This window comes from Loxodonta africana, chromosome 8 (assembly GCF_030014295.1).
Source record: "Loxodonta africana isolate mLoxAfr1 chromosome 8, mLoxAfr1.hap2, whole genome shotgun sequence".
Taxonomy (NCBI): Eukaryota; Metazoa; Chordata; class Mammalia; order Proboscidea; family Elephantidae; genus Loxodonta; species Loxodonta africana.
In genome coordinates, this window is record NC_087349.1 from 88643364 (window position 1) to 88670518 (window position 27155).

Here is a 27155-nt window from a genome sequence, read left to right on the forward strand (position 1 = left end):
TCGTACATTCCACGTTCCAATTATTAATGGATGTTTGCAGTTATTTCTTCTCATTTTGAGTTGTGCTATGTCAGCAAATGAAGGTCCTGAAAGCTTTACTCCATCCACATCATTAAGGTTGACTCTACTTTGAGGAGGCAGCTCTTGTTATACTGAGTGCCCCAACCTGAGGGACTCATTTTCGGGCACTTAACAGAAAATGGGAAACCCTGCTGGCGTAGTGGTTAAAAGCTACGGCTGCTAACCAAAAGGTCAGGAGTTCGAATCCACCAGGCGCTCCTTGGAAATTCTATGGGGGTAGTTCTACTCTGTCCTATAGGGTCACTATGAGTCGGTAACTGACTCGAAGGCAGTGGGTTTGGTTTGGTTTTTGGTTTATCAAACAACGTTCCACTGCTATTCATAAGGTTTTCACTGGACAATTTTTTTTAGAGGTAGATCACCAGGTCCTTCCCAGCCTGTCTTAGTCTGGAAGCTCTGTTGAAACCTGTCCACCATGGGTGACCCTACTGGTATTTGAAATACCAGTGGGCATACCTGCCAGCATCACAGCCAACATCCAAGCCACCACAGTATGACAAACTGACAGACAAGTGGTAGGGTCTACAGCTTAACCTACAGTTTTCTTACGTGTTCTGTACAACGTACTGACCCATTCTTAAAACAGTTGTGATGAGTGTTCACATTATCTAAGCTTCAGATGGACATTTGAAAGTTAGTATCAGAGAAGGGGTATGAAAAAACAGCCTAAGGTAAAAAGGTCTTTTCGGTATGTACTGTGCTAGGTGCCTTATAATTATTACCTTACTTAATCCTCATAACAACCTTGTAAGAAGTTATTATTAGTCCCATTTTACAGATTAGAAAACTGAGCTTCAGCATTTGCTTGAGGACCTGGTTAGTAAAATGCATAGGAAACAAAATGCTAAACATCTATGCTGCTTCCAACAGTAGTCATAAGCCACATACGGCTACTGAGCACTTGAGATATGGCTAGTTTAAGTGAGGTACTGAATTTGCCACATGTGGCTTTTGTCTACCGTATCGGACAGCACAGAAACAGAGCAACTCCATCATTATAGAAAGTTCTATTGGATAGTGCTGTTACAGCTTATAAAGTTCAGTTCTAGATATGCTGGGTTTGGAATGGTGGTGGGATATCCAGGGGGTGTAAACAAACAGAAGTGGAGAATGGATGCTAAGTGTGGGGCCTGCAATCTAGATATGGAGTCATCCTCCAAGACGGTGAGGCCGAGGAGAGCAGGTAGAGAGAGAGGTGACCAGGGTTGAGAAGAAAAACTTGAGGGAATGCAGCAGAAAGAGAAGAAAGCAAAAGAGGAAGAAGAGACCCAAAGGTGTTGAACAATAGTCAGTGTTCTGTTTTTTTTTCATGCTTAATATTTTATTTCTACTCTTACGGTTTTAGCCGAGCACTTGAGAAATATATTAAGATTAAAAATCTGCCTTTTGTAATGAAAGGTAGAAAATGTTCATTTATTTGGTCATTCATCTGTTCTGTGCAAAGATATCCTCCCTTTGAAAGGCGTGGATGGCATTTGCACCTTCCAGCTCAGAGTGGAGTACATCACATGTGAAAAGGTGAGCACAGGACACCATCACACGACTTTGATGCAATGTGCGGGAAGGGTTTTAATTTCAATTTCAAGTTGCCCACACAACCCCATATTAAGGAGATCTCAACAACCTACTGAAATGAAATAAAAGCTCCAATGCAGGTGTCTGCTGTGAAGGGTACTTTGGGATGATTTTCACTTTAACCCTTTCAGTTGCCTGGGGATTCTTCAAGAAGTTACCTGGCCCTGTATTTCTTATTGTGTAACTAAAGCCATCCAGAGAAAAAGCCTAATCCTTTTCTTTACTGGGAGTGAAAAGTCCGCCCACAATGCCTTAGCATTAATGAATTTTACTTTGGTAACCCCTGAGACCAAACTCCATTCAGGTGTTTTTCTTTCCCTTGGAGAGGGTGAGGAAAGTTCTTCGTCAGTTTCTCCCCATACTCTGCATCCTGTGGAACTCCCACTACTTCAAAAGGAAAGTTCTCACTCGCCCTTGTGAATGGAGGTGGTGATACAGAGGGAGGGAAGAAGAGAGCATAGTGAGAAAGGCATTAGCAAGGTGATAGATGAGGCTGTTAAGATTATGCTTAAAGTTGAGGCAAAAAAAAAAAATCAGAATTCTGAAAAGCCAATTAGAGTATTTCCAACTTTTTTCCTATTACAGTGGGGTTTTTTTCTTTTTTTTTTTTTTTGGTGGCTCTTCATAGCACAGGCAGCCCTAAAATGCCCAATGCAGAATTTGGGAAAGAGGAACTCTGGGAATTGAAATGCATGAAACTTCCAAACAAGCTGCCAGCTTTGCCTATTAAAACTGGGAAAAGGCTGGAGAATGCCAAAATTAAGCTCCCATTCTCCCCATCATCACTAGTGATTCCTACAGGTAGTGTTTCCAGTCATGGTGCTGACTTACTCAGTGGGTCTTTTGCCTCATTTATGCAATTAACCACACTTTCTCTGTGTCTGTATCACTCCCTGGGAGAACATGAGGAATTTGCAAGAAGACATTATCTCTTTCAGGATACCTGGGAGCCATTTAGTGGGTAATTCACTGAATGGAACTCCAGTGTCTTTGAAAGAGTTAATTCACTCTGGAGGGCTCTGAAAGCCTGCCTCATCAGGCCTAATGGAGCCAAAGGGAGGTCATTACAGAAGAGCGTCTATGATTTTTTTGGGTAACCAAATTGATTTTCTTTAATCTTTTTTTATTTAAAAATTTCCATCACAACAATGTATTTTTTAAGGAAAAAAAAAAAAAAAACAACCAAAGGTTTTGGACAAATAAGACAGGTGATGAGGAAGTGGTCTTTTCTAAAGCTTGGCGGATACCCGCTCTCTGTCAGTAGGCAGAGGATGAACAAGGACTAGGAGACTCCCTGTCTGGATGGAGCTGGGTGGATCCAGCCTGGACAACCTTCTCTGGCACAGAGGGTGCCGGGTGGTCAGCGTCCTGACTGCAATGAGGGAAACCACTGGCTCTTTTTCGCTTGGGTCAGAGCTCAGTTCAAATTCTTCTTTGTCTTTGAACTCTGATTAAAACTTCCAGAAGGTAAACTCCAGGCTACCTGTGGGAGCTGTTCCAGAGGCCTCACCTCTCATATGTTCAAGCAAAGAGATACTTTGGCCACTTTATTTCTGACCTACCCTCCTCTTACTGTTGAAACCTAATTCCTCTCACTCATTCTCTGTGAGGTTGCCACTTAGCAGGGACTCTAGTGGAGAGAAACAAAGGTGGGACCTGCAGGCAAGACCTGTGTCTAGCCCTATGCATTCTAGTTATGTGCCTGAGATCAAGTTTTTAACCAGTTTGGGCTTTGGTTTTCTTATCTGTAAAATGGGACTTGTATTGATTCACTTATTTCAACCAGTTCTGAAACAATGTAAAGTGGCTTTTAAGGATACACGAAAAAGTACAAGACAGAAGGAATGATAGAGGCAGACGTAAGACATGAACAAGGGTGAGGACATAACATAGAGCCAGAAACATGGCTGAAACAACCTGGGGAAGAGAATGCCTTGTTAAGTAGTTGCTTTGTGGGCTGAAGGTTGCTGAAAATACTTGTACAATGAAAGTTCTGAACGAATGTTTAAGGAATTGGTCCTAACATTTTTGGAGGTTACTGAGAAGCTACTGAACGCAGAAGGCCTTGTGGGTGCTATAATTTGGTTTAACAATTATTTATGGATGTACATGGACCGAAGGAGACATGGTCCCTCCCCCTACTAACAGTCTGGTTTGAGGAATCTAAGGAAGAACAAATAATTCTAAAGCAGAATGTGGGGAGGATACTATGGGCAGGATGAAACTCAAGGCAGAAAGAGGCTATGCCCTAGATATTAAAAACTGTGTGTACATGTCACCCTTAGCTTCCGTGATGTTTATGTCCATATGAACTCTGCACACCTTTTATTTCCAGGCTGCATTTCTGACTTTCTCACATCTTAAGCACTAAGGCCAGGAAAGCAGTCCTGACATCCCTTACCAAAAATGGAAAACCTTGCTCACCAGCCAAGGATGAGGGAGGCATGTGGCCAACGTTCGCCTCGCCATGCTTACTCCATTTCCCATAAAGAAGTACCACTGGATGATAATTAACTTGCATTTTCACACAGGAGCCTAACTTCTGAATCTTATATATCTGTTCAAACTTGTCTCCATTTCATGCTCTACATTCCTAGAGAAAGTGGCATCTGATTTTCCCAAGACATGCATCAGGTCCCTCTGCCTTTTAGAATCCACCCCTCTGGTGTGCTAATGGAACCTATTTTATTTGTTGCAGTAACCAGAGCACCCTTTACTTTATGTCAAGAGTTTTAGCTGATGAAGAAACGAGCTAAGAGCAGGGATTAGACCCAGCCTCAGTAACCCATAAGATGGCAACCACCACCCATTTTAGCTACAAATTAATGTTAAAGAGTTTACTATCAAGATGATTCCTTCAAGCAGGCCCTATTAAAAAAATAATCACCATCTGCTAGATTCCCTTCTTTTTCATTAAACTGGTCATTAATTACTGGTAACAACTAATTTAGTCTGGATTTTATGGAGCAATTATGAAATAAACAGGGGAGGATATCAAGCTTCCTGCCTTGCTGAGGGTAGGAATTCTTTATAACAGTACGTTTCAAAAGGGGGCTGTAATAAACCACCAAATTCCATTTAATATGGTAATTGTAATTCTCAAAATTCATCCTTCCTGTGGTTAACGAGTGCCTTCTTTCAGCTTAGCTCAGCCTGACTTTGGCTTGGGTCATTAAATAGCAAACTAGTATTCGCCCACTGGTAACAATAGATCTTTCATGGGTTATTGCCTAATTAGTCGAGGTGCATAATTTGATCACTACCATTTTTTTAAAAAATTGTCATATTCCAGGTATCATATAACACTATGATATTATCGTAGGGTAATTAAAAATGGTGTGAGCTTTAATGTTTTGATTAGAACAGATTTATAATCTTGGATAAGGTGAAGTGCGAAGTTTTACTCATGTTTTTCCACTACAACATTTAGGTTAAAACATCTGAAACAAGCCATTAATTTAATGATGTGCTCATCCAAAACAAATCATAACTCATTTCTTTTTACTGCAAGAGTAATTGAGTAATGAATAATGAAAATCATCCCACTGAAAAGAGCAGTGAATATGTTGACTTTATTATTAATACTCAATTTTGGTTAATAAGGCAGCTATTAAATTTGAAACACGATAGGCTTAATTTATTGACTTATTCAAGATAACAATGAAATGCTATCTGGTAAATATCAGCGCTCCTTTCAAGAATAGATTTGATCCTGACATTAACTGACATTTCAGCTCACGTTTAGAACTATTTGACCTTATATCTCTTATCCCTGTACTTCACATGTTCCTTAAAAAAGTTTCAATTGTGTGTACACTAAGAAAATCTTATCACATTACTCTATACCCTGGTGAACTGGAATTCTCTGATGAGTCAGTATTGGTTTGGCATTCTTAGTCTCTATTCTAAAGAAGTGCATAATAAAATAGCTAAAAAGGATATTAGTTATACCTACAAGGTGATCTGCAACCTCAGTCTCAAATCCTACATTTTAATGATTGTTTAGGGAAGAGAAAACAACAAAAACAACTCATTAAATGTGAAGGAGACTAAGTCTTTTTTCTTCAAATAGAATCACCTTGTACTACAGGCTTTTCATTCACTCATATATGTGCTAACCAAAACTTCCAATGTTATTCTTTTTCACTTTTAGGCCACCTCGACTCTATATAAGCTCTTCATGTACTGGTAAGAGGACCAAAACTTGTTTCTTCTGAAACCTGTTCAAAAAGATGGCCTGGATAAGTAGGGATGTGAGCAGACACCCAACCAGAGATGCCCTGGACTTGAGACAGTGGAGCCCTGACAAGAAATTCGAGCTTACTAAATATCATTTTTGAATCTGTAGGTCTCTCTAATGCTGAGCTGACTGTAGAATACAAAAGAGGAAAACCACCAAGGAAGGCTTTGGTATATGGACTGTATACAGCTAGGGAACCAATGAGCTGACACAAGGGCAACTTATACAGGCAAAGGGGGTTTTGGAGCACAACAAACTAGAAGAGGGCAGTGACTTAGGTCTCCTAGATCCCAAAAGGGGGAAGATGCCTCTGGAGAACTGTGATAAAGCGGGGGGGAACACTGCTGTGGGATGTGGTAGAACTTTTGCTCCATAGCTGGGATGATTTTTTTGCAAACAACCTCATTAATGAGGAATTTATTACATACAAAATATTTTAACAGAGCATAGTTCCAGGATGATTGGTTAATTCAGTGGCACCAAGGACTCAAGTTCCTTCTATCTTTTTGTTTTGTCGTCTCCAGCATGTTGGATGCTCATCTCCTGGTTGCCAGAAGGCTGCCACATCTCCAGACATCACATATTTCCATAGAAGTATAACCTTTTGTTTTCCTTCCTAAAGGCAATGAAGACTAGAGTGCCTGTGCTCATTCCCTACTCCAACATATTTCCCCTCAGGTTTCACCAGCTAGAAGTGTATCACAATATCATGTGTACATCAATCAACAGCAAGAAATGCCACTGGAATCAATGGAAAGAAATTGCCAATATTAGTTTCCATCAGAGTTGCTGATTCAGTAGGTCTGGGGTAGCAATCCAAAATTTACATTTCCAACAAGTTCCCAGGTGATATTAATGTTGCTGGTTTGAGGAACATACCTTTGATCTTAAGACTACTGGAGTTCCTACCAGAACAAATGTAGGGCTCTTCCAGCAAACATAAATGGGTGGGATGGTTTTGGGTGGAAACCAGCAACGGCTGCTAGTCATGCTCTTTACAGAACATATGATGTCTGCTGAGACACTGGTCAGGCTACTTGCTAGTGAAGAGTTTGAAGAAGACTAGCAACACGTGTTTCCAGTTTTCTAGATGGAAGCTGAAGGCAAGCAGATTGTTTTAAGGTTCCTAGAAGGTAAGCTAGTTTTATTTCCTGAATATGCCAAGCACTGTATTCTTTCCAAAGATTACACAGAAAGATGTGGCAGTCATTGATGCTGTTTCCTAAGTATTTCTGGCTCTCCACTTTCTGGGCACATGCTATGACTGCACTTTTTTGTTCCCCTTGAGGTTAGATGTGGCCATGTGACTGTATTTGGCCAATGAAGTATGTGTGGCAGTGATGTTCACTGTGATTCACAGTAGTAAATATGGAACTTGGGTCAAAATAAAGCCTCTATCAGACTAGGTTCCCGAGTGACTAAAAATAAGCAAAGCGTCTTTAATGAGCCACAATGGATACACAGAAGGAGTAGAAACACACTTGTGTTGTCTTAAGTCAGGGAGATTTGGAGATTTTTTACTGCAGTACAATGTAGCCTATCCTAACAGAAAAAAAAAAAAAAATACAACTTTTATACTATTATTTTAAATTTTTTTCTTTGAGCTCAAATATCCCTTTCTAAAAAATACTAGAAATTCTGTAAGCCATGGCTAAAGTTACATCTTCATTATCACTCCGGTGACATTTATTTCCTTGTGTGAACAGCAATTCCAACTATAAAAAAAATCACAAGGTTCAGCACTTGATTATTTTATAATTGTCCATATATACTAATATCACTTCACCAATCAGATCAAAGACCTTTGGAGGGCAGAGATCTTTGCACCCTTTTGACTAACGGGGGGAAATTAGGAGCTTACAGACAGAATCTAGCTGAAGAATGGCGCTGTCAATATTTTATAGTATTTTAACTTTTTCATGTATTATGTACACAAATCAGTTACCGAGCACACATTGCCTGCACAGACTTATATGGAAAATTTGAGAGCAGAGGCCCAAGCAAGCAGCCATGTGGTTGTTCCATTAATTGCTGTGATTTTTACCACCTAAGCAAATTTCCTTTTTTCTGAACAATTGGACTATGTATACCTTTTTAATTATCTTTCTAAAAGGATCCAAACGTAGAAGGGAACAGTGGAGGTAATTTGGGGAAAACAATCAGCTGGTGGGATTTAAAATGAAATTTGGTGAGCTTACATTAAATACCTGCTTAAATGAGGGAAACAACACGAATTCTTGAAAAGGAATGCTCAAGCATGTTTCAGTTATCATTAATATCAATAATCTGAACTTGGGACTTTGTGAAATCACTTCACCCTCTGTCTTTAGATTTTGCTTTCAAGCATGTACAGTACTATGGTTCTTAAAAGCAGAAGGTAAAAGAGACTGGTTAAAGGTTCCCTGGTTAGTAAGTGATAGAAAACCCAGAAAAAAAAATAACCCAGTGCCGTCAAGTGGATTCCGACTCATAGTGACCCATGAAACCCTGGTGGTGTGGTGGTTAAGTGCTAAGGCTGCTAACCAAAGGGTCGGCAGTTCAAATCCGCCATGTGCTCCTTGGAAACTCTATGGGGGCAGTTCTACTCTGTCCTATAGGTTCGCTATGAGTAAGTGATAGAGGCAGCATTAAAACATGGGTTTTTGTAATGCGCATCTACTTGTAAATAGTCAACACAGGTGGGGGGTAAACTATCCCATCAAGATGGGGTATGAAATTATATTTTGTAGAAATACAATGTTTTATATAATTTTACAACAACAGCATCAAAAAAAAAAAAAAAAAAAGAGAGAGTGAGAGAATGGGGGATGCCCTTGTAGATACTACTAAGGAACAACTAAACAACTCACGGCATTAGATTTCTTGGTTTGAAGGTTTATGGTCATGACTTTGTGGGTCTCAATCCAGTCAATTGGCCTAACGTTTTTTAGAGTTTCTGTTCTATTTCCTACTTCAGTGAGTAGAGCCTGGGATGGTAAAAGCTTGCAAATAGCCACCCAAGGTACAACAGTTGGTCTCTATTTGCCTGGAGCAGTAGTAGAAAAAGGAGATTCAGGAATAGGAGAAAGAAATGGTTTGCAAGGTCTAACTGCCTCCATGAACGTAGTACCTCCTTTGCCATGATGGATGGTACCCAGCTACCATTACTGAACATTTTGATCAAGGACCCAACAGATGGATCCTGATAAAAAGGAGGAAAAGTATGAAACAGAATATCAAATTACTATGGAAACCAAACTTCCTGGATCCATTGAGACTGAGAGAACCTCAAATCTATTGTCCTGAAACAATCTTAAATTCTTGAACTGAAAGTATCCCATGAAGTCATCTGTAAACAACTGAGTTTGGCTCAATTAATAAAGAACGTCAGCCTTGAACAACCAAAATGACAACACAAACCCTAAAGCACAGATGAGAACTTTAAGGCCCATAGAGAATAAAAGCTAATAGTGGTGAAACAATATAGGTAGAGACAATAAGAACGGTTGACACAATGTGAAGAATGTGCCAGTGGCAAGAAACTGTTCATGTAGAAACTGCTGAATTGTTGAATGGGTGTATGTTTTGTTGTATATATTTTCACCAAAAATAAAAAATTATGTTTTGCAGAATTACAACTTTCAAACTCTCATGAAAGGGAAGTATTTTGGACCTGGCCTCAATACTTATGAGTAGGAACTAAAATGGGAAAATTTGGGGGGAATAAACCAATAAGGGAGCCCGGTGGTGAAGCGGTCAAGCAACAAAATGTCTGCAGTTCGAATCCACCAGCAGCTCCTTGGAAACCCTACGGGGCAGTTCTACTCTGTCCTAGAGGGTTGCTATGAGTCAGAATCGACTGGACAGTAGTGGTCTAGTAACCATTAAGGAATAAAGATCCTAAGCCAATGAATCGCAAACCTGTGATGAGAATTAAAAAAAAAAAATCATTTAATTTTTCAAAAATAAGTAGAAAAATGCATGCCAATAAGACCTTAATGCACCTTAAAAGCATATTTTGTTGTCAAAGATATAACTACCAAAGCTAAAAAGAAAACTGCAAAAATAAGGATGCACTCTAAGATGACACAGCAACAGGAAATAACAGCTTTACAGTAACTAAAGTTGTAGCAGATTTTCTGGGAAGCTCATAATAGGCTTGGGTAAAGTCTTATAAAAGGGGTAAGTAAAAGTTGCAAAAGGGAGTGGGTTTATGTGATATTTGGCTACAGGAGCATTTATGGGAGCTTTTTTTTATGGGCTCCAGAGGGCCAAGGGAGATTCAGGGCTACCAAGCAGATTAATTTTACCCATTCCATTTATTAAATAATTAGCTAATCATTTCAATAATACCACTTGGAAACAGACTGTAACTCTAAATACCACTAGTGACGATGTGTACAGAAGAAAATTCACACATTTCCAAGGGCTGATTAATAACCACACTGTCAGATTCACCCCGTTTGTACGTTCCGTAACTGCTTGCACCTGGAATCTTCCTTGACTGCCACTCTTAAAATCCAAGCAACAGGACCTTCTCAGAGGTGTGAATGCCTCAAGGGAAGTACCTCTGGTTCTTGAGGAACCAAAAGCCCCTGGCCCTACATTTATTGTAAATTACACCCAATCGTAAAGATGTTAGGGTGATGTTTTAGAAGACTAATCCACATTATTGTAAATTACACCCAAGAGTAAAGATGTTAGGGTGATGTTTTAGTACTTGGAGTTTCAGTACATGGAGTCCTTAGCTTTTTTAAAAACTTCAGCCTCATTTGGCAACTGATGCCTCTTGGGGAGCAAAATTACTTACATCGTTAAAACTTCATCAAGTAATAATTTTATTATAACTGTTAACATAAATAACTGCAGTAAATAAGCACAGAGTGATCGTTTTCTTCTTGATATCACAAGAGAGTCATCATATTCAGCTTTGATATGTAAAATCAGGACAATATTTATTAGTATTGCAAGCCATGTATCAACGATTCACTTGGGACGTGTTTTAATTTGCTTTTGGGTTAACACATCCCATATTTGAACTATATAAGCAGGTTTGCTTCAAAAATATTAATCTCACTTAACAGGTCTAAATGATGATTTGGGGTCATATGACATGTCAAATATTTTTCTGCTTTCCTTCCTGTTCTACTGAAATATAAAATTCTGCTACGATGGGAAAAAAAGAGGGCATGTGAATGAACACGAAGGCATCTTCTGTTTGGCAGTTTGTAGGACCTGCCTTTAGCCCTGTTGGCTGAAGTAGCTCAGGACAACATTTCGTTAGACTAACACTCCCCCTTGCCCTCCTGCCACCAGCAGACTAAGATATAACCAGTTAAGATAGATTACCAGAATATAATGATTGAAGGGAAAATATATGGCGTAACACAAAGAGGTCTGAATATCTGTCAGTGGAAAAAAGGCATAAATGACCATCTTAATTAATTTCCTAATGTAAAACACAGCTGTAGTAATGTTGGCAAGTCTCACCCGCCCGCTTTAAATTGGTGACACGAAATCATGCCACTTAATTGAGCCTTAATGCACAAAAATATATTTTATTTACTCTTTATGGAATATCTGCTTTTAAAACTTTCTATTTATGTGTGCAAATGCTTTATAAATTACTTGAAATACTGGAAAAAAAGAAATCTGATGACTACTAAATGGCAGTTACAAAGTACCAGTTTCAGTTTCAACAATTAAATGCCTTTTTGGTGGACTCCCGCTGCTATGTGAACTAGCTCTAGGCTATTAAAGTAATGAGTCCAGGCAGAGTCATCTGATCTCATGCTCAGTGCGAAATTCAAGGCAAAGGACTTTGCCCACAATTCCTAGTCTGTTTACCAGGCTTCGACCAGACTGACTGTTGGAAGCATTATAAAGCCTGTGGGCTTCCCCTTCCCCCTTTCAGCAAGTACTGGTTTTGCTTTTTACAAGTGTCGTTCAGAAAATACGGTATTACAGAGCCCTCTGCAGGTCAGAAGTTTGCTGTAGCTTACCGGCATGACTTTTCTAAGACTGGCTGTTAAGAAGGGGGGAAAATCCTAGAGCTGCATAAATCAGATCTCATTGGAAAGTTGCTTTTTGTAAGGGCAGCTCTTCCAAAGGACTCACTAAAAAAATAACACCTATGCTAGCTAGTTTAGGGCAGGTTGCTTTGATAGAAAAATTTCCGTAGGCTCCGGGGAACTCTTCATAAAGCACTGTAGAGTGTTAGGGACTATATCACCTACATTATCATCACAATAACCCTTAAAATCATCCCTGAAGAATATGGGGCTGTGACTAGCTCACTTAAAAATGTAATTTCTAATGCATCTCAGCTTTAGAGGCCTGATACGGGGGAGAAGAAACTAGAAGTTGTGTATTTCCTCAGCCAATTTTTCATTCTAATGAAAGAAGTGTGTTCCTAGCAAAATTCAGTGAATTTCTCAAGTGTTTTTAGGGAACAGTGTAAGTTTTTACAAGGCATTTCATTTTGTGTTTTAAACTTTCTGGATGGAATGGATATAAATACTGAAAGAAATTCATACGTCAAGATGAAAAAAAAGACAGCAAAATAAAACAAGTTCTCATTTTCATTTAGATGGTACTTTTCAAACCACATTTTATGTTGGTTATAAAATATTCTTAATGTCAGCAAAATAACCAAAAACTTTTAATAGGAATTTTTTTTCATAATATTTTCAAGTCAGCAAAAGTACTAACAACTTTTAATAGTTGGTATTTTTTTTTTTTCATCATAGTCGAGAGAGTATTAATTTAAAAAGAGGAAGTGTTTGACCAAAATATTTCCTTTTACTGAGCTTCATCTGTGCCAGGTAACTCATAAACCTCCTGCGGACATGCTTCTAACAATTCACAAAGGTGCCCGCCCCATCTCCTCAAAGTTGCTCACCCTGGCAGTGAAACATTATGATCAACACTTGCCTGGAAGCCAAGATAAGCGGGGAAAAACGGGAAGTGATAGGAAGATGAAAAAGAACCTGATATTGTGTATGTTAAAAGTTCCTTTCACAGCACTTTTAAACTGTTCACAGTATCTGTTTAAAAGACCTGTAGGGAGTTAAGAGGAGGCTATCTACCCCCGAAAAATCAGCTTACGAAAATCCTATGGATCCAATGGTCCAATCCCGTTGTGCACAGGGTCACCAGTAGTAAGGGAATGATTTGATGGCAACTAACAAAAAAACAATGGCCTTAGGGCAAAGACCAAGGCTGAAGTTCTTTGCAGCAAATCTCAAGATTTTCAGTCATTCCCTGGGGACTCTGCGGCATCCTAACTAACTAGTCCTCCATTCTGTGGCTGGTTGGCATATCTGACTGCTGCTTTTCCCAGGGGCACTCATTCCGTGATGGAGGTTTTTCTTGTCTCCCCTACTCAGCGGTGTAGACAGGATCAGCTTGTCCTTAGGGTAATGTCAGCAAAAGGTTTTGGTTCTAGTAAAATGGCTCTTCTCAGTAAAAACCAAAAATTAAAATGTCAAGTATCCAGATTTGTTGAACTCAGAAACAAGTGCTCTCAGCATGAACTGTCAACAGCCAAAGTTAAAGAGGGGCAGCTGCTGGCTCCCAGAGAATCCTCTCCACACATCCTGTACCAACCTTCCAGGGTTGAATGTCAGGCGAGATTCCACCAGGCCTGGAATCCGGCTGCCAGACCCAACCTCCGCCACTCGGCTTATCTCCCACTGGGAGAGGCTGTGGCCTGCTCGGTGCAACTGCACGCCTCGCAGCAGATGTTGGGCTGCCCGAGAACGGGAGCGCGACCGGACCTGGCGCCACCAACGTTTACAGTCATTTCTCGGCCCCTGCTCCCCCGTGGTCCCCTACCCGTCCCATAGACTTGGCCCACTAGGAGAGGACAGGTGATAAGGATTAAGCCAAGCATATTTGCATATCCTCAGCACAGGGAAGGAAATTAACACCATGGTGACATGATTTAGGGGCTAAACTTAAACTCAAGAAAACCCTAGACCAATTTTTAAGCATAGGAGGCAGAGGGAGGAGATGTAAAATCCAAGACATTTGGCACGATGGGCAAGTCCAAGGCTAATGGAGGAAACAGAAATGAATTGGTTTAGGAGCAAAATATTTAAAATTCTCCACAAATTATGAGCGGGCTTTATTCTTGGGCACAAGAAACACCTTCTTCACCTCATTCTTGTTGGGTGGGGGTGGGGGGGTGGACAGCAATGTTCTGGGTCATCATCACCATCTCTCCAGGTATCTATATCATTTTCTTACAGCCTAATAGGCTCCTGGAAGCCCAGTAGCACAGTGGTTACAAGCTCGGCTGCTAACCAAAAGGCTGGCAGTTAGAATCCACCAGCTGCTCCTTGGAAACCCCATGGGGGAGGTTCTACTCTGTCTTGTAGGGTCACTACGAGTCAGAATTGACTCGATGGCAACGGGTTTGGTTTTTGGTTTTGGAATAGGCCCCTAATCACACTGCCAACCATCTGCCTGCAGGCAAATTCAGAAATATTCACATACAGCATTGCCCCAAATAGGACAAAAATCTCTAGCTATGTCTGGATATATCTATGAATGCTCTCTGATCATTAAGTATTTCAGAAACTCAACATTTTCTACAAATACCTCTATAATAAGTAAGAGCATGAAAGTTTTTTCAAAATTTCTCACAAAAGTTAAAGAAAGAAGAACAAATTAGTACCCATGACATATATTTTCATCTTTCTAAAGCTGCTTCCCTTGGGAAAGACAGGAAGAGATTTAATTTTTTAAATGATTAGACAACTGTGTCATCTGATAATTTGAAGCAGGTAAGCAGGCAGCTAATGTTATTTCAATTTGCTGTCATATGAAGGGAAAACCTGGTGACGTAGTGGTTAAGAGTTCAGCTGCTAACCAAAAGGTCGGCAGTTTGAATCCACCAGGCGCTCCTTGGAAACCCTGTGGGGCAGTTCTGTGCTGTCCTATAGGGTAGCTATGAGTCGGAATTGACTCGACAGCAACGGGTTTGGGGTTTTTTTGGGTCATATGAAGGTACCTAGAAAAATGGATGCCATTAAAAGTTTCTTCCCATATCATGAATCCAGTAAGTATTGGGTACATTCTCTGGGTAAATCTCTATAAGCTGCTTTAACTTATTTTTTCTAAGACAAAGACGGATTAATTTGCGTATGTCAAGAAAATATCAGATTTTCTGCTAATAGAACATGTGGGTGGCTCTACTAACTAAATGGAGAATTTGAGAAATGTCATCATCTGAACACCCCAGCCTCACTCACTATTATCTCTCATTCATTACCTTGCACATATAAGGCATTCCACCTGTATGTGTCAGTAATGATCAAGATTGCATGATCCTCACAACAAAGCCAGTAATGTAGACAGGAAAAGTATTAAAACACCCATTTCATTTTATAGACAAGGACACTGAGGATTGAGGCCCAGGATGACTAAGAGGTAGTGCTTTGGGGGAAGGAGTTCAAGAATCCTTATAGTCCCTTCCATGCTGGGTATCAGAGATGTAGCAGAATCCAGGCTTAGTGGTGGGAGGGACCAAAGGAGCAGTTTCTGGAAGAGGGTAGCTGTTACGGTGTTCATATCACCGGAATAGCACCAATCCGGCCTTGTCCTCACCTTTAGGGGATCACATCACAGCATGTATCCTTAGGCAAGTCGACATTTTGTAATGAACACAGTACTCCCTTTCATTTTCATGGTGTTGCCAGGGTCAAAGACTTGGGTGGATTTTTCTGTGGTGTGATTCAGGTAATTCCTAAGGTCTCCTAGAAGTTGAATGAGGCAGGTGGGACTAACTAGGAGTCTGACTCCAGCCTCAAAAGTATATGGATCTGTGATGAGTAGCTGAGGGTGCACCACCAGGAGAGGCTGAGAATTCCCTGTAGAGTCACTAGTGCTGTCCTCAGAACTTGTGTTCTCCCTGGGACTTTGATTTACAGTATTTGCTACAGAAATGAACAAAGAAACTCACAGTTGAGAGGGTCCTTTAGAGGCATGTTTAAGAACATGGGCTCCAGAACTATTCCACTACATTTTGAATTCCAGCTCATCCATCTCTTCTCTGTGTGACCATGGGCAAGTATATCTGTGCCTTAATACTTAATCTGTAAAATGGGGATAATAGTAACTTCCTTATAAGATTGTTCTTTAAGTACTAAATGATATAATAGTTGTAAAGTGCTTAGAACAATCTCTCTCTCTTTCCACACATGCAGGTTTAGTAAATTCTCAACAAATGTACCCCAGTATTACTGTCACAGCACAACATATTGCCTTCCACAGGTAGGGAAATTTCAATGCCTTTCCCTTGCCTCTTTTTATTTTAAACTAAACTATAAGCTTTCTGGGAAACTGTGGTGGCATAGTGATTAAGTGCTACGGCTGCAAACCAAAGGGTTGGGAGTTCGAGTCCGCCAGGCGCTCCTTGGAAACTCTATGAGGCAGTTATACTCTGTTCTATAGGGTCGTTATGAGTCGGAATCGACTCAACGGCACTGGGTTTGGTTTTGGTATAAGCTTTTTGAGGGCTGGGGCCATGGTTCCTTACACAGAGTCATCGATCAATATTTCTTATTTGAATAACATGCTCATAAGAATATTTGCATTTGGAGAAAGGTTACAAAGCAAGAGGATGCTAGATTTGGGGGTCCTACCCGGGTGATTTAAGTCATTCTAAATGCATCCTTTAAATCACTCTAAATGCTAATTATTATTCTACATGAAGGTCAGAACCAATTTGGAGAAGCAAGAGTTTCTCCCCACGAATCAATTTTCAAGGGCCCTACAGTTAAAACTGCTCATGTCACATGCTCTTGATAAAATGAAATAATAATTGAATATACAAGGCCCACATGCGACATGAGGTCATATAACTTTGCATCAACATGCTTGTGTATTATTTGAATAGTTCACTTGAATTTATTTAATCATATATTTACTGAAAAGCAACACAGATTTGTACCAAATTGCTCCTAACGGCATGTGATTGCAATACTTAAAATGTTTGGATTATTTTGAACAGAAGGATTTATTTTCTTCTCATAGCTTTTGGAAGCCTGGACCTATCTGGTTTCAGTTAGGGAACAATCTCTGGCCAGCATTTTCTGGGGCATTGGAAACTGTTGAACAATGAAAAGAAAAAACACATAATTGCCAGTGTAGCTTAAGCCTAATACAGATAGAAACACAGTTAATAGCACTTTATTTAGGTTCAGCTTTATTATTCTTAACTTTCATAGTAATTTTGAATCACATGGCATTAACAAATTTTTATTAGGTTTCCCAATGGAAAGCCAGTTGCAGGCAAGGCCTTTTATGACTCTCACTCAAGAACGTCACAGGCAATCTTAGATTTACATTCCAACAAAGGAGAAAACAGAATTGTTAAAAGCTTGCTTTTGTTAAATTCTAATTTAGTCTGCTCTGAAGCAAACTAATTCTTTCCGTCATTCTTCGCTAACACCCTCCTCTAATTATTTATCCAACTGCTTTCCTTAACTGTTCCTTGGATTAGGCCTTTTAACAGAGCACAGGGCAGTTAGCAACGAAAGGGCAGGAAAAAGCTTCACCTGAAGGCACTAGATCTAAGCATGGAGGGAGAAAGGTTTCAAGATTGGATTTGAACTGGCAACTCAGTTTTCTTGACACTAAAAGTGTCTCTTCTAAACAACATATCCCTCTGGACTCCTCTTCAAAACTTATAAATAAAGCAGTCTTTTAGGAGCCAAGTCCTTTAGAGGAGCTGTTACATTCTGTTTTATGATTTATTTACCCAGTGGTTAAAATATTTCCCTGTGATTCAGGGTAGGGTGGCTCCAGTGGGCAGCTGGACAGTACCCAGCGGCCTGTGGGGTGGCCAGCACTGGAGTGCTGTGGCCAGCAGGGGGAGGGAGCTGAAGTGGCAGCCGCCGAGAGCCCTGGTGGCCTGCAGGCCAGGGAATGTGTCCAGCAGTCATCCAGACTCACAGCAGGAAACGCAGGCCATTCTGGAATCTTCAACGAGAGCACTCGTGACAGGGTGCAGTGCAAAAGGACCGTTTTAAATAAATAGTACGCTAACCACGAAGAAGTTACTTAGATTGCCAGTTTCAAGCACTTTTGGTTTATTGGCAGTAATTTTTTTTAAGCAAAGTTTTCAGGCAGGAGGGCACAGTGGCTAAGAGTGTGAGTTCAGGTGTGAGCTGTGTCATCTTGGGCAAATGATTTAGCCTCTTGTGTTTTAGTTTTTCATGGGTCAAATGAAGCTTATACATGCACAGTACAGGGATGCTGTAAAGATTAACATGCGTATAAAGCTGACAAGCAAAGTGCATCGCCAAACCAAAGGCTCAACAAACGGCAGTATTATTCTTCTTCTTAACCTAACCCTGGGAGCCCTGGTGGTACAGTGGTTAAGAGCTCAGTCTGCTCACCAAAAGGCTGGCAGTTCGAATCCACTAGCTGCTCCTTGGAAACCCTATGGGGCAGTTCTACTCTGGCCTATAGGGTCGCTATGAGTTACAATCAACTAGATGTCAATGGATTTGGTTTTTGTTGTTTTATTTTAATCTAACCCTAACCTGTTGCCAAGGAGTGGCTGGTGGATTCCTAAGAAAGCGTAATTTTTAAAATGCATATAATATATACATGGAAAAAAAGAGCCTGGAAAAACATAAACCAAAATATTAACAGTGGTTATCTCTGGTCGATGGAATTGCAGATTTTTCCTTCTTTGTGCTTTCTTCCCATATTTTCTATAACGAACATGTATTACTTTTTTAAAAAATTAAGGTGAAATTCACATAAAATTAACCCCTTTAAAGTGATCAAAATTCTTTAGTATATTTACAATGTTGTACAACCACCACCTCTATCTAGTTTTAAAATATTTTCATCACCCCAACAGAAAGCCTGAACCCACAGGGCAGTTACATGTATTATTTATGATCAGAACAATGTATATGAAATAATAAAATGTATCTTATATGAAAATGTATTTAAAAAACAGCTCTGAAGAAGAACGGGATGAGCTATCATTGCAATCCTAACCATTTGTCCCCCAAGGCAGCATCCCTGGAACATTCCAACCCTGTCCCCTATTTCATCTATTGCAAGTGATCACACTGATGTTAACGAAAAAGGCATATATATATATATATATATATATATATATACAAACAAAAAGCTCAATACAACATAAATATATTCGTTTTTGGATAATATATTGGTTTTGAGATACATTTTTTAAAAAGAGCACTCTTTCCCATGAAAAAATGATTTAATGGTTACCTTCAGATTTTTCATAAGAACTCAAAATCGTGTATATTTCCTCTACCATCAAGAAAATGTTCATATAATCTAGTTACATTTTATATTTTTTGAAGAAAATTTATTTGCACCTTACTACTATAACACAAATATTCTAACTAATTTTTCTCCTATAAATTGACATGTGGTTGTTGTGTGCCTTTAAGTCGATTCTGACTCATAGAGACCCCACAGGACAGAAACCCCATTGGGTTTCCTAGGCTGTAATCTTCATGGGAGCAGATTGCCAGGTCTTTTCTCCCAAAGAGCCACGAGTGGGTTCGAACTATCAACCTTTTGGTTAGCAGCCAAGTGCTTAACTATTGCACCACCAGGGATCCTTAACTAAAAGGGGGGGAAAAAAAAAAAAGGAAATGCTAAATGCTGAGAAAAGTCATAACCAGGGCAGTGGGCTTAGAAATAACACTAGCATCTCAGAATCCTCGAATATCATATAAATAGAAATCTGAAGTTTTCCCATCACTTTTATAGAATGTGAAACCAGATAAAGGAATTTAAACGACTGTTCAAATCCCTGCAGTAAGCTTATGGCAAAGGAGAATTTCTCAGTGCAATATTGTCTTCTGGAGGGTCAGCTAAAGTCGGATTAGCTGTAGTACACTGTTTGGCAAACTTCTTCTGTAATGGGCCAGACAGTGAATATTTTTGGCTTTGTGGGCCGGATGGTCTCTGCTGCAACTACTTAATTCTGCTGTGTTAGTTTGAAAGCACTCATAGAAAATATGTAAGTGAATGGGCATGGCTCTGTTCCAATAAAACTTTATTTACAAAATCAGGCAGAAGGCCAGATTTGGTTCACAAGCCATGGTTTGCTGACTCCTCATGTAGAGGAACAAAACTGCCAAGTTATGAAGCCATTCTTTCAAAGGAGTGTTCTAAAGAAAAATACACACATGACTATCATATTACGAGAGTGAACTTTGTGTATGGGGAGGGAACGATTTGGGATATCCTTGTACAACATATGTATGTTGCACAGAAGGGTGAAAATCAGGTTTAGGGGACTTGCCTAGATGTTCCTGGGGAGGGTTCTCCGCAACTCATCCTGCAGAAACTCATTTAATGCACTGGTAGAATGAACTATTGTGTGGGCTCTAAAAAGCAAAATAAAACAAAAATCGGGGGTGGGGAGGGTGCAATAAGCCAGAGGAAAAGGGGGACAGTTTTTTTTTTGCGTGTGGAGAGTGAGAAATGGAGAGAAAGAGAAACCTGAGGTTTGGGATGGGGCACTTGGAGTTGGAGGGGACTAAGGCATTAGTTACCTTAGACATTTTCCCAATTGCCTCCGAGTTCGACCCTGGATAAAATGATCTGTCAGTCCATGGGCACTTAGAATGCTTTTGAAGTAGCATAATCTTAGATTTATGTCCAGTCACAGTTGAGAAAAGCATTAGTGTTTGATAATCATTCCCACACCGTAATGTAGTAATTTATGACAACCATTGCAAGGTACAATCACATGTACTGTCTTCTGTAATCCAAGTGCAGGTGTGACAGAGGGTACATGTTTATTTTCTCATTCATCCCTGCAGCCAGCCCGAAGTGCTAAACAAACTTATGATTCCCAACATGAAATACAGCTCCCCCCTTTTTTGTTTTAAGAAAAACTTTAAATTGAAGGTTTTAGTCACATATGGTTTATCTCAAACCATCTTTTTGTATATTCATTTACTGCAAACTCATCTTTTCTTTAAATAACAATAGCTGGGACTAAAGACCAAAGATGGAGAAAGAACTCTTTCAAAATGTGAAAATGAACTTGGTGATGATATATTTAACAAAAACTCCTCACTCACTCGCTCCCCTGCAAACCTCTAAACTGAATGATTTTAGAACCACTTAGATGTGTTGGCGATCTGGTAAGATTATTTCTCATTATTGAAAAATAATGTTTCTTTTCTTCTAGTGTCAAAGTTTGTTGTTGTGTGCCCTTGAGTTGCTTCCGACTAATAGCGACCCTATAAAACAGAGTAGAACAGCCCCACAGGGTTTCCTAGGCTGTAGGAAGTAGACCGCTAGGTCTTTTCTCCTGAGGAACTGCTGGTGGGTTTCAACCGCCAACTTTTTGGTTAGCAGCCAAGTGCTTAACCACTGCACCACCGGGGCTCCTTGTGTCAAAGTTTACATACTTGCAAATGCCCAACTCCAAATGCCCCTTCCCCAAACCTCACATATATTGAAAAATTGTTATGGCTCTTTATGCTTATCACTTTTTTTAATATTCTGCATAAATATGAAAGGGCTGCATTAGAGACATGCAACTCTGATCTGTAAGATGCTGCATTGCTGGCTGCATTCACTGAGCATTGCCACACAGGCCAGGAGGTGCTTCAAAAATGTTACCATGGGAATTACTATTTCCATTTTCCAATAAAGGAAGATGGGCTCAGAGATGTCAAGTGTTGGGTCCATGGTTACCTAGGTCCTATGTAATGATGTGGGATTCAAACCCGGGCCTTTGTTCCACTGCAAAATCCATTAAGCCACATCACCATCTTTTACAAATATGATAAATTCTATAGTTAATACCAACTGAAGAAACATATATGCCATAAACATCTAATCTTTCAGCAGAATTATAATTTCTAAGTTCACTATACTATAACCTTCAAACGCAGAACCCTTCAAAAACTCCCAACCCATTCTGGATAGAAAAAGAAATGAACACTGTAGGGGCCTTTGAAACCTTAGGAAAAATGGCTTTTATTCATTTCTCCTTGGGCCTTTTAACTCATAAAAAATGATTCTTTACTAAAGGAAAATACTCATGTATTCAAAAATGTGTATCCTATGAAATTTTCTTCTACATAACTAATAATCTGAACCAAACAGAATATGTCACCTATATGGAAATAATGCTCTGTTAATTCAAGCAAAAAAAACCCCTCGTTAAAATGCCATAATGTTTTTCCTTCTCTAAACCATTTAAAGTGTTGAAAAGCAAAGATGTCACCTTGAAGACTAAGATGCGTCTGACCCAAGCCATGGTGTCTTCAATTGCCTCAGATGCATGCGAAAGATGGACAATGAACAAGGAAGACCAAAAGAGAATTGACACCTTTGAGCTGTGGTGTTGGTGAAGAATACGGAATATACCATACCATGGGCCGCCAAAAGAATGAACAAATCTGTCTTGGAAGGAGTAAAACCAGAATGCTCCTTAGAAGCAAGGATGATGAGGCTATGTCTTACATACTTTGTACATGTTATCAGGAGAGATCAGTCCCTGGAGAAGGACCATCATGTTTGGTAAAGTACAGGGTCTGTGAAAAAGAGGGAGACCTTCAACGAGATGGATTTACACAGTGGCTGCAACAATGGGCTCAAGCATAATGATTCTGAGGATGGCACAGGACCAGACAGTGTTTTGTTCTGTTGTACACAGACAGGGTCGCTATGAGTTGGAACTGACTTGACAGCACCTAACAACGACAAACCATTTGAAGACTGTAGCCAAGACTTCAGAAACCCTGGTGGCGTAGTGGCTAAGTGCTACGGCTCCTAACCAAAGGGTCAGCAGTTTGAATCCGCCAGGCACTCCTTGGAAACCCTATGGGGCAGTTCTACTCTGTTCTATAGGCTTACTATGAGTCGGAATCGGCTCGACGGCACTGGGTTTGGTTTTTGGTTTTGGTTTACCTAAGACTTCCAGCTAGCTAGCAAACAAGCAGTCTCAGGTAAACGGTAAGCCATGCTCAGCCCAGGAAAGCCACACGCCCGACGCATCACACTTATCACTTGCCAAAAAAAAAAAAAAAAAACCCTTTGCCATTGAGTTGATTTTGACTCATTGCAACCCTATAGGACAGAGTAGAACTGCCCCATAGTTTCTAAGGAGCGCCTGGTACATTCGAACTGCTGGCCTTTTGCTGGCAGCCATGGCACTTAACCTTTATGCCACCAGGGTTTCCGTATCACCTGCAGTGCTTAAAAAATTCTTCCTTCTATTGTTTCCGAATCCTCACAGCTCGGATAACTTCCCTTGGGAGAGGTTTGTTTGATTTTATTCATTTTTTCCCTTCTTGTTTCCTAGGCTGGACTATTCAGAATATTTCTTTCCCCATGGTACTGGGTTTTTATGGTTTACTTGAAAAATCTCCACAAACATTTCCATTTATTTCCCTACGCCTTCAAATTAAAATGTTTTTAGACAATAACATTCAATATAAACAATAAGCTACTTATTTCAAGCCCATAGTTCCTCTTTAATTTGGCATTATTTTCTTCATGTGCTTATTTCACATGCACAAAGTTTGAGCTACATCAGAGGAGATTTTTTTGTGGGCTGACCTGGGTCTCTGGGCCCCATATGTAACATTGTTTCTACTGAAAGTGCATTATTTTTCAACCAACTGATTTATATATGAACTTTTGGAATGCAGCCCTTTTGTAAGTTAGGAGTTGCCTGTAAACGGGAAGTGCGTAAAGCAGAAGACTGCATTTCTGATTGGTTTCGCATCCTGCAGTTAGGCTATTCAAAGACTGCTCACAAAGCCACCTGGCAAGTCCGAAGTCTTGAGATCCTTCCCAAGTGCTAAGAAGAGCTCCTCCCTTTGTGCGAATAACAGGGCCAGTAAGTGAATTCACAGGTACAGAAACAAGTCCAAGGTGTGGAATGGGCCAAGAGAGACCCATACTTCCATTTTAACTTGGTAAGAAACAGGAACACAGAAGGAGAAAAGAGGCCAAATCATCACCTTAAAACAAATTCCATCTCTGTCCCTCAAAACTCCATCTTCCTTCTTTCACATCACACCTTAATTTTGATTGAACCATGACATCTGTCTAAAAAAAGATTTTTGGATAATTCCAAAGAAGACACTTAGTTTGAAGAAGAAATTCAACAAAAACTTCATCATATGAGCTCTCTCAGATAATATACTGAAAGAAAAGCCATCACAATATTTTCTTGTTTGTTCTTGGCTACAGCTTTTGTTCCAGGAGTCATAAATAAAACTCAATTCCATAAATATTGATTGAGTACATCCTCAGGGACGGTCCTGGGGTAATCATGGGTTGGATATAAAACAAATTTGAGTCTCTTACCTCAACGAGTTTGCAGTCCAATAAGGGAGAGAAATATGTACAAAACTGAATATAATTCAACCCAAAACCAAAGCCGTTGCTGTCAAGTCAATTCCGACCCATAGCGACCCTACAGGACAAAGCAGAGCAGCCCCTTAGGGTTTCCAAGGAGCGGCTGGTGGATTCGAACTGCTTACTTTTTGATTAGCAGCTGAACTCTTAACCACTGTGCCACCAGGGCTCCGATATAATTCAAGGCATATATAAATACAGTAAGGTTATTAAATGCTCCCTTCAAACACTTCCATTTTTGAGATTTCAATGGCTTTTTAAAATATACATACTCAAATTCTTAAACAGGCCCAAAATATTTCTGGTAAAAGTAGGCTAAAGAGGATCAAATACTTTTTGTAATGCCCTAAAATCAGCAGCTGAGAGTTTAATAAAGATAACATTCTATCCATAGTCTAAATAGACATGCAACGCAACGGAATGATTCTGAATGCAGCAAAGAAAGCGAAAACAAGAAGTAACCACTAGCTGACCGATACTGAACAGGCATTTTTCTCAAACAATACTCCAAACACTGAGATGGCGAGAACAGACTGAAATGTAAGATCCAGAAACGAGCTGAGCTTCTACAGTAGGAAATAATCCACAGCAAAATCTTTCTCAGGCCCTCTTTTGGGACTCTCGTTTATAAAAAGGCACATACGAATATGACGATGTTTGTGTTTAGGAAAAAGTACCAAGAAAAACAGGTACTCGGCTATAGATTTTCTTCCCTAGATTTAGAAGTCTTGATCTCTGAATCACATTTGCAACAATAGAATCATTCTAGCAAGCCGTACTTGACCATTCTTTATGGCCTCAGTGCTTGCGGTTATACTGTATTTCTGCACACTTGTGGACAAGATGTTGGCTTCATTTTACAACCAACATCTTGTCCACATCAGGGGAGCTTTCTCACAGACACGCATACCATGTGGGCTACCTGCTGAGTTCTGGCAAGCTTGGCAGACTGCAGAACATAATGGGAAGGCAGTTGGAGTGGAAAAAAAAACCTTCCTGGGAATTTTTTAAGTGGTTAAAAAAAAAAAAAAAATACTGTTTTCCAATGTCCCACACTGAGTTGGCACTGGAAAGATAATCCAGGAAATGAGATGTAAAAACTGTACATGGGTTCCTTCATAGAAGAGGCATTTTGCAAAGAGCTAACATGAAGAATGCATTTCTCTTTAGGAAGTCAACCACTTGAAAGTTTTAGTTTTTAATTAGCGCATAGAAGTTGAAAAGAGTATGAACTGGAAATCATCATTAATTCCACATGGAGATCTTAACCGGCTGAGTTCCCAGTTCTCAGAAGCTGACACGCTCCCTTGATAGTTAAGGCGCACATTCAACATAGCCTAGTTGGAGAAGTACATTCACCGAGTGGTATCAAAGAATTGCTTTAGAGTTTCAGTTAGATATGGACTATCAGGTAAATGCCATGTTTTAGTTTTCTGCTTTGATGTAATGTTTTCTTCTAGTAAATTACGTGGCTTACCAAAAGCAGAAGGAAAATACTAACTTTCAAAGCCAGAAGAAAGGAAAAGGAGGAAATGCAACAGCACCACCTAAAGGGCATTTCAACAGCAATAAAACCTAAACAAAGATTAAAAATCAGTGAGGATTTTTGATTCTGCATCGAGGTACAGTGTATAAGATTGTTATGCATTTTGACAGATTTTATGTTGCAGTTGGGGAGCCATTACATCCTGGCTCTACATCTCATCTGAAAAATCAGACAAAATCAGTCCAATTAATAGAAAAGATAATTGTGCAAAGTTCAAAATTCAGCTGAACTAATTCAAAATGGATCGTAGACTTAAACGTAAGAGCGAAAACTATAAAACTCTTAGAAGAAAAACAGGAGTAAATCTTCATGAGCTTCGGTTAGACAATGGTTTCCTACTTGACACCAAAAGCACAAGAGAGAAAAGAAAAATAAACTGAATGTCATCAAAATTAAAAACTTTCATGTTGCAAATGACTCCATCAAGAAAGGCCAGCTAATAAAACAGCAGAAAATAGTCGGAAATCATTTATCTGATAAAATATATCAGATAATATACATCCAGAATATATAAAGATATATATCCAGAATATATAAAGAACTCTTACAACTCAACAGTAAAAAGATAAAAACAAGCCAATGTAAAAAGTGGGCTTATGTGAACAGGCCTTTCTCCAAAGAAGATATGTAAATGGCCAACACACACATGAAAAAATGCTCAATATCATTAGTCATTAGGAAAATGCAAATCAAAACCACAAAGAGATACTGCTTCACACCCACTAGGAATGGCTGTAATAAAAAAGGCAGATAATAACAAATGTTGGCAAGAATATAGAGAAACTAGAATCCCTTATACATTGCTGGTGAGGATGTAGAATGGTGCAGCTGGTTTGGAAAGCAGTTTGGCAGTTCCTCAAAATGGAAATGTCTCTCACATGAAGGATGAATAAATAAAATGTGGTATATCCACACAATGGGATATTGTCAGCCATGAAAAGGAATGAAGTACATGCTATGACATGGATGAACCTTAAAAACATTATGCTAAGGGGTATCAGCCGGACACAAAAGGCCACTTTCGTATGATTTCATTTATATGAAGCGTCCAGAACAGGCAAATTTGTAGAGACAAAAAGTATATTAGTATTTCTATAGGTCTAGGGTTGGTTGGGGGTGGGAGGGTAATGGAAAATAACAACTAATATGTATGTGGTTTCTTTTAGGGGTGACAAAAATGTACCAAAATTAGATTGTGGTGATAGCCACACTACTCTGAATATACAAAAACCATTGAATTATACACTTTAAATAGGTGAAATCTATGGTATATAAAGGTCCCTGGGTGGCACAAACAATTTGAGTTCACCTACTAACTTAAAGGTTGGCAGAGTT

General features: G+C 39.6%; 1 protein-coding gene across 1 annotated transcript in view; it reads right to left on the bottom strand.

Moving 5' to 3' along the window:
* JAZF1 (JAZF zinc finger 1) overlaps positions 1-27155 on the bottom strand; it is a 377709-nt gene that overhangs the window by 85730 nt on the left and 264824 nt on the right. The window lies entirely within an intron of this gene.